Genomic DNA, 9,076 nt, shown 5'->3' with positions numbered 1-9,076 from the left:
TACCATTGATTTGACACATTCAGAGACGCTGTTAATTTAACACTACAAACTTCAGTATGGTAATACTACTGACACAGCATCTATCTGAAAATCTGTTAGCTGCTTATAGGAGTAGTACATGAGAACTAACCTGTCAAAGAAACACAACATAGACCTGCAAGTTGGTCAGGCCAGTTTGCACAGAGACAAATGTACAATTTCGTCTCTCTGAGAAGAACTCCGAGGAGCTTCTCGTCGATGCATTCTTCATCGCTCACACGACTCATTAGTCCCAAAAAAAATTGCACTAAAGCTGAACAGATCTTACTCTTCCCTGGCACTCGTGCTTCTCTTCTCAGGCGGGTACATCACAATAATTTACCGATAAAGCTTCACTCACAGGATTCAGGCTACACTCCCAGCTTTGCAGTTCACCACTCACGTCCACCAGCAAGGTTGCTTTTACTGTTCCAGACAACATTAACATTTAACATCGGATTTCACATCACAAGTAGTAATTGACATGAATGGACTACAACTTCATTTCAATTTTCATCCATCAAACCCTGCTACAGTACAGTTTCGCAGGGAAAGGCACTAAACATTTTTACTGAATTTCAAGCTATTCCCAAGGGCAGGCAGTAGACACTTCAGTCTTTTTCTGAAGATGGATGACATGAGGTGTCTCCATGCCCGACACGTACCGATTGACCAAGAAAAGGACTGATCATAGAAAAGCTTGAGGGAAACACTTCCCTGGGGGGAAGCAAAAGATAAACAATATTTTGCCTGAAATGCTACAAAAGATAAACGAAACATTCTTTCTTCTCAAAAACCTCCAGGGTCAAAACCACTGCTCATCACAGAGATAAGCTTACAGCAGGACAATTGAGAGAACTCCCCTGTACCCATTCCCTGTACAAGATCGCAAGTACATGCTCTGTGGCTGATACATGACATGAACAGAGGTGATGTTTACTACAAGGTTAATTACTGTCTGGAAGCCAACATGAGAAAAAAGGTAACATGCATACATCTCTACTCTTAATGGACGAATTGGTTGAATAGTCCCCCCCACTTTCAACCGGTTTAATTTCAACCGGTTTATTTTCAACCGGTTTTTCTTCGTCCCACCTCCCACCACCACCCTCCCACCGGTTTTTCTCTTTCTCGTCTGGCCGACAATACCCAACGTATTTATGGTAATCAATCACAATTAATCCACGTATGGTAAGGCTATAAACTTAGAAATCTCAAATATGATAATTATAGTAATAAATCAATCCATGTATGGTAATGCTATAATCTGGCCGACAATACCCAACGTATTTATGGTAATCAATCACGATTAATCCACGTATGGTAAGGCTATAAAATCAGAAATCACAATTAATCAATCACAATTAATCCACGATTAGGGTAAGGCTGTAACTAAGGAAATTTCGAATATGGTAATTATCACCAGAATCAAAGCTTTCCAAAAAAGTTCTTCTTGCCATACCCTAATTCTGACCTTCTCATCCTGAGGCATTATTTCCATCTATTTCTCAGCTGAATCAGAACTTTCCAAAACTTTGTCTGACTAAATAAAAGCTTTCCTTCCTTCCCTATCATCTCAATCGAATCATGAGCTATAGGTAAGTCATTTCGTTCTCCACCTCGCACGGGTTGTACTGATTTTTATCATGGTTTGGCCCCCTGCCGTACAAGCCGCTTGATTCCTCATCCCTCGCTCAATTCCTCCACCCTATCTTCTTCTTCATGGTGAGCGACCCAGGCAGCGATGCGTGCCCGTTATGCATCAGCGAGGAGGACCAGGAAATGGTGATTGCCAGCCCCGCGCTCGTCACGTGAACCCGTTCACCGTCAGGTCATGCTGGTGTGTTACGGGTGTAGGTGCACCTTACCTTAACCATGGAGGTTTGCCGGTGGACAACGGAGGCCTCGCCATGGACACCAGTATCCCTCTCCTCTTCCTGCGCCCTACCTCTCCTTCCTCAGTCTCTACCTCTCTCTCTTTTTCTCTGTTCCAGGAGATCTGCAGCCGACGCCGCAGGCCCTGCCCGTTCGCTGCCGGTCACCTCGCCTCGCTGTTCGATCTCACCGCTGGATATGCACGACTCCGCCGCCCTGTGCCGTCCTCGTCGGGCACCATCATGGCGGCGCGAAACACTGTATGCAGTGGCTACAATCAGCGGCGGATTCAACAGCGCGGTGGGCACTAGCGAGTAGCGACCCAGCGGGCAGCGGCTGTGCTGGCCGCTGTCTGCCGACGAGGCGTAACGGCTCGGGCCTAGACTCCGAGTTCGTCATGGCGCACCGCGCAACTTCCCTTGCGCCGGCTGACTCATGCATGCATCTACAATCTAACTAGCTAATTCCTCCCTTTGACTGCTATTTTCTCTGGTTGTACTGTTCCACAGCTTAGGCATTTAATATTTTGATGCAAGGTGGAGGTGGGGGAAGAAAACAACAAGAAGAAGGATTGTGGGAGGAAGTGGCGTGTCATGTGGCGGCTGAGAAGAGGGAGGGGCATGAAGATGACGAGGAGATGCATTTATCTACCACATCATGAGCATGAGATGTCATCACATGTAAATAGTATATGACTCATATCACACAGCCTTTCTTTTTGTAAAAACATTTTGTTAGCACATTTCTTGTTGTACATATAGTTTTTTTAGCATGTGGCAACACATGGGCATCCAGCACTATGTGAATAAATTCACTTTTGGTCCATTTTAAACTTGCTAATTGGCTTCTTACAACTCACGATGGATCTTTGTAATCCAATGTCTGATCGAACATAGAGATGAAAGAACTAGGAATCCACACGGACTCGGTGCACGCCTTGGTGGTGGATCAGCACATACACAATGAAAATCAGTACTAAACCAATTTAGAATATGATAATTATATGGTAATAATTTAGAAATTGAGCACTAAACCAATTTGAAAATCAAACCATTGATGCAATTAATCATCTAGATAGTTAATTACATATGCAATTAATTAGGTCCATTTGAATATGAATTTTTTCGCACTGAATCAATTTAATAATTGAGTTATTAATGCAATTAATTAATTTGTTAGCCAACGCCTACAGATAATTAGAAGTAGGGATATTTCCAATTAGTCAGATAATTAATTCATTTGGTTGGCAATTAATTAGGCATGTAGAGAAATAGGTAGGTCATTCATTTTTTGTGTACTTAGTTAATTAAGCAAGCAATTAGTCATGGTGAATCATTTTGAAAGCGCTTGTGGGCAAAAACAATCAACGGGCTCTCAGTTACATTGCAAACCACCGAGCACCGCTTGCCAACATGGACACCGGCCACCATGCGCTCGCGACATGGGCGACCTAGCATTCACCAAGATGGATGAAGTCTATGCTCCGCGGGATGTCCACTCGATGACGGTGGCCGAAATGTTCGCGGGTGAGGACAACATGACACAACACTAGCTATAGTAAAAAGGAAGAGTGTTCCAAAAACAAGAAGGAAAAAGAACTGAAGCCAAAGTGGTGCATGATGTTGGAGAAAGTAAGAGTGTTCCAAATAATAAGAGAAACAAAAAGAAAGAAAGAGTATTCTAGGAAATAAGTAGGAACGAGAACTAAAGTTGCCGAGGAATGAGAAAGAAGAAGATGAGGCATCGATGATGAACACATTAATGTTGACGTGGTGTTGGTTGGTGCCAATTAAATGGATTGGCGAAGAGGCATGGAGTAGAAGACGTAGGGAAATATGAAGAAGAGAAGAACGACAATTAAACCGGCTAGCATATGGATGGAGGTGGAGCTTATTGGTGACTAGGAAAGATCTCTGTAGTTATTTGTTGTTTTGTGTTAATAGTATGTGTTAGTTTAACCCACTCTATTATATCGTAAACAAGAAAATTTCATCCTTACTGCAATGCATGGCGAAGATGAGTTGGCTGTCATATGCTTTTAATGGAGGTGGCGCCAGTGAGAGAAAAAACGAGAAATGTCTCGCTACGGCGGTAAATCGGTCAAGAATGAGAGGTTCCGACAAAAAAAGGGAAGGTGCATCATTGGATAGGGTTTTTGTGTTGAACCTGGATGTTACAGATATTGCGGATAGCCCGTAGCAACGCACGGGCGTTCTGCTAGTAGGAAGTAGGAATTGAATACTCAACAATTGCATACATAGCCTGTTACGAAACGAAATCGTCAGCGAAACCAGGACGTAAATAGATGCATAGACCCCTCTCCAACACATGCCACTGGATAATCATGTCACCGCATAATCGGTTCAGAAAGACTCAAGCAGTAGGTCTATTGGCTCAATCATATCATCATATCACCTTCATAATGTCTATTTCGACTACAGTCCCGTATACAGTCTCCATATTGGGAAATGATTCATTCGTCTCACACTCATGACTGGCAACCAGCTTGTAGCGACACAATTATTACACAGAAAGCTACATGAGTTGCACGTTGTCTAGCACTGCTAAGACAATTGGTTAGAGAGGATTCACGAAGGGGGTGGATGAACGAAGCAGCGTAAGTTGCAATTTCAAATTTCTGCAGTGAGTCTTCATGATGCCTGATCTAGCTTCTGCAGCTTCACCTTGGTCATATCAAGTCGCTCTGGATAAGAATTAGAGAGGGAGGAATCATGTTGCCACCATGCTCCCGACTCCTCCCGTGTCGCCCCTGCGCGGCGACCGGGGGGAACCCTAGCGCCGCCGCGTCCTCGTCCCTCCCCCGACCTCTCCTCCTCACCGCCGCCGGCAGTGGCGGAGCCAGCTCCCGGCTACCCGAGGCACCTGCCCGGGCTCTGCCACTGACTCTTGCTTAAATGATAGCAGTAAATGTACGGCTAAGCATCATTTGTAGGGGCAACCAAGTCATAAACTAGAGCGTAGTGTATTTTGCCCCGGCTCCCTGGTTGAGCTGGCTCCGCCACTGGCCGCCGGGGGGCGCAGCCGGGCAAAGCCCGATCGGCGTCGGTGGCAGCGGGATCTCTTCTCTCACGGCTCGCTGGATCTGGCGCGGGCAGATCGCGGCGGTGGTTGGCGGCGCGCTGGAGGCGGGGCGCGCTGGCGCAGGCTTGGGGCGACGGCAGTTTCCCTTCCCCTGGTGTGCGTGGGAGTCCGCTCGGGGCGCGCGGCGGCGGCCCTCGGCAAGCGATGGCGGGCGCTGGGCTCTCGGCGGCGCTCCGGTAAGTGCAGGCGGCGATGGTCCCTATGCGCGGTCAGCGGCTCCGTCTCTAACCCGGACGGCGCGGGGGATGGCGCCGACCCGGCGTGGCCGGCGATCTGGATGCGGTGGTGCCGGCGGCTCGCTGATCTGCCGGTGCTCCAGGGTTCTGCTTGGTGGTGCTGGTGGTGCTGGTGGTGATGGCGGCCCGTGCATGAGAGTTGGCTCCCTTCGAACTGATCTAGGTGAAAACTTGCCTTCGGCGTCTGCTAAGGCTGGCAGTGGCGGCACTATCTGCGTCGTTTCCTTCTTGAAGGCATCACCGTGGAGAAGTTCAAGGCCACTCTCTGCTACCTCTGGAGGAAACCCTAGATCGGATGTCGGATGACGGCAGCGCTCTGGTGTCGTTTCTCCTTTTCATTCTTGGAGGTACACATGTGATCGAGGGACTAGAGGACGGATTCTTTGGTGGAGCGGTGCTTCATCCTACACACTGATGGCGACGGATCTTGACGGCGTGGCGCAGTGCAGATTCGGAGTTCACTGTGAGAGGATGGACTCGCAACGCTGTCGGGCGTCGTGGTGGCGTCGATGGCAGATAGACCTGACACGGTACATGCAACAGTACAACTCTGAAGATGGATTGGTGGCAGGTGGCTGCGGCGGCCTCATAACCGGCAGGCGTCCTGGTTGAGGAGTGAGCTGGACTGGTAGGTGCCCCATACCCGGCAGGCCTCCTGGTTGGGACCTCAGGTCTTAGATGTTTAGTTTTGGCTGCGATGTCTGTTTGGTAGCGACAGTTGTTGCTTAGACGGTGACTTTAGTCTTGCTGTTGTATAGCTTTGTAAGGTCTTGTGTCAATAATTAATAAAGTGGTTGTATGCATCGCCCAGATGCAGAGACCGAGGGTCATCCTTCTTTTCTAAAAAAAATGTTGCCACCATGAAGCACAGCACGAAGAAAAGAAGAAAACAATAACACCGCCACCACTTGCAACAACAACAACAAAAGCTTCATGGTGGTCCCCCCAGTGAACCCACAGCCGATCCAGTAGCCTGCCAGCGAGACCCGCCCCGCGCGCGCCCGACTGCGGCTACGACAAGGAAGATGGGCGGGAGATGGAGAGGGTTCTAGCAGCAGGTTCAAGAGAGGGAGAGAGAGAGACCTGACCAGGTGGCGTGGTGGCGGAGGACGATGGCGGTGCCGGGACGAGCGCGGCGACCGGGGAAACAAGGGACGGGACCAAGAGAAGGGGCGGTGTCGGCTCTCATCAATGCTAATTAAGTCAAAAAGAATTCACAAGTACAAATAACAATTGGAGTTGAAAAACTGCTCAAATTCAAAAATTGTTCAAAATCCAAAAAACGTTTTCAAAATTTAAAAGTTGTGAAAATATAATTAAATTGTGAATGTTATTTAAAATTATGAACTTTTTTACTGTGATCAATTTTTTAATTTACAAACATTTTTTGAGAGCAAAAGAAAATTTTCATTTCAAACAGCTTTTGAAGATTTTAAACATTTTTTGACATTTAGAAAAAAGAAAAATAACACGGAAAAAGGAAAAACAAAGACAGAGGGAAAAAGAAAAAAAAATCACTTCAAACAAAAAGGTTCAGGCATAACCGGTCTGAGAAACTTCCTAAAACCGGTCGTAGTGGTTTGCTTGTTGGCTTCGCTTCCATTCCTAATGGGTCGGGCTCATCTACCTATGATACTAGGCTATTCAGGATGCACTGGATTGTGTTGGCGCTCCTTGGCCTTCTCGAGTGTATTAGGTTCGCTCGCTGGTTGGCTGGCTGCTTGACTATTGACCTTTAAAAAAATAGGAATATAATAAAATGTACATGAATTTGGAAAAAAAGATGTTCATGAATTTTTTAAAATTTCATGAATTTGTAAATCTTCACGAATTTGAATAACATTCATGAATATAAAAAAATTATGAATTATAAAAAATGTTCATGAACTTGAAAAGCTTTCATGAGTTTAAAAAAAAATCAGAACTTGAAATGAATATTATCGGATTTGTGAAAAAAAGAAGGAAAGTTTAATAAAACTTGTCCTGGAAAAACAAAGGAATAAACACCCTAAACTGGTGGGCGAGGCGACGGCTCGTATAGGAACTAGCATATGCGGATGTGTGTAAGCGCTATCTACGGTAACACGTGCCGAATAGTGTTTTCTGTTAGGGCCTTTGTGTTGCTAGCAATGACCCAAGCGCTCCTAATTGACGACTATTGGTGTCAAAAATAGACAGGCTACGGTTGAAGTGAATCGCAAAGGGCCGACCCAGGCATCATTTTGTAGTGGTTATTTTGGGTTTATTCACTTTGCTCTAGTTATTAATTCTTTTCCGCTTTTCAGAAATACAACAATTTTGAAAACATGGATTAAAACAATGTTTAATGTGTTAAAAAATATTCAATGTTCACCATGTATTTAGAAAAGGTTCACTGCTTATTAAAAAAAGTTCACAACATAATAAAAAATGTTCTCCATGTTTAACACAATTTTTTTTCATGTATTAAAATAATGTTCATGAAGTTTAAACAAATCAATCAGCATACATTACAAAATCTTGAAAATTCAGAAATGTACGTAATTTGAAAAAAGTTCAAGAATTCAGAACTGTTCATGAATTTGAAAAAGTACAAGTTTGTAAAAATGTTCGCAAATTTTAAAAACAATCATGAAACAGAAAAGGTTCACAAATATGAAAAAAATGTGCACGAATTTGAAAAATATTGTGAATTTGATAAAAAAAAGAGGAAAATAAAAGCCGTCCTGGGAAACCAAACGAAAAACCTTCGAAATCAGCTCGGAGAAAAAACCTACCTGGTCTTGCCCATATTTAACTAGTGTGGGGGGTGCGTGAGCGCTATCTATTTGTCAACATGTGTCAAATAGGGTTCCCGGGACGGGCTTTGTCTTGCTCGCAGCGAACAAGAGCTCCTCGATAACGCCTATTTGCACCAAATAGACAGGCTACGCTTGAGGTAAGGCTCAAAGGCCGAGCGAGTAACCTGCAAACCTATGTTTATGTAGTCAAGCAGCACCCTGTAGTGGTTATTTTATATTTATCCTTTTTATTTGTACTTTCTATTTATTCTGCTTTTCCTCAATAAAAGAATTATAAAAATACAAAAAAATGAATGTGTATTTTGAAACTATTCGGCATGGAGTTAATGTATTTAAAAGTGTCCAATAGTTATTTAAAAAAATGTTTGTTGTATACTAACAAAACTACACCGTTTATTCAGGAAATGTTCATTATATAATTAAAAAGTTTTACATGTAATAAAAAATACTAGACATGTATTAAAATAATGTTCACCATGTTTCAAAAGAAATACATCATGTATTAAAAATTCAAGTATAAAATAAAAAACTGGAATGAAAAAACAAAAAATGGAAACAAAATCCACAACAGAGGAGCATGGGAAAAAAACACCGGAGTGGTGCTGCAAACTAAGCACCATGTAAAAGCCTAAACAAAAGCCACAATAGAAAAACCAAAAAACACATTGCAGCAGTGCAACGAACGAAATAGCAGGAAAAAAATCAAAACAAAAAAGACTGCAATGGGAAACCGAAAAAGAACGCTTGAGCAGCAAACAAGCGGACAACCCCAAAACGGGTCGGCCCATTTTTCCTCGCACGTGGGTGTCGCCCTATCCATTTGACGAGAGCTCCTAGCTGACGCTCGCACGTGGGTGTCGCCCACGCGGGGTCTACGATCTGAATGGGCCGGCCCATTCAATCGCGTCAAAGCGAGCTGCTATTAATCCCCCAAAAGAATGATGGGCTAAGAGGAATCGAACTCAACACCCCCATGATGGTCAGTAGATGTCCAATAACACTTGAGCTGCTCAATCTTTGCTAAATGTAGGCCGCGCGAGCTTATACGAACTAAACGCAGCGGAA

The sequence above is a fragment of the Triticum dicoccoides genome, chromosome 6B, assembly GCF_002162155.2.
Source record: "Triticum dicoccoides isolate Atlit2015 ecotype Zavitan chromosome 6B, WEW_v2.0, whole genome shotgun sequence".
NCBI classification, from domain to species: Eukaryota; Viridiplantae; Streptophyta; class Magnoliopsida; order Poales; family Poaceae; genus Triticum; species Triticum dicoccoides.
Note: the sequence above shows the minus strand (reverse complement) of the source record.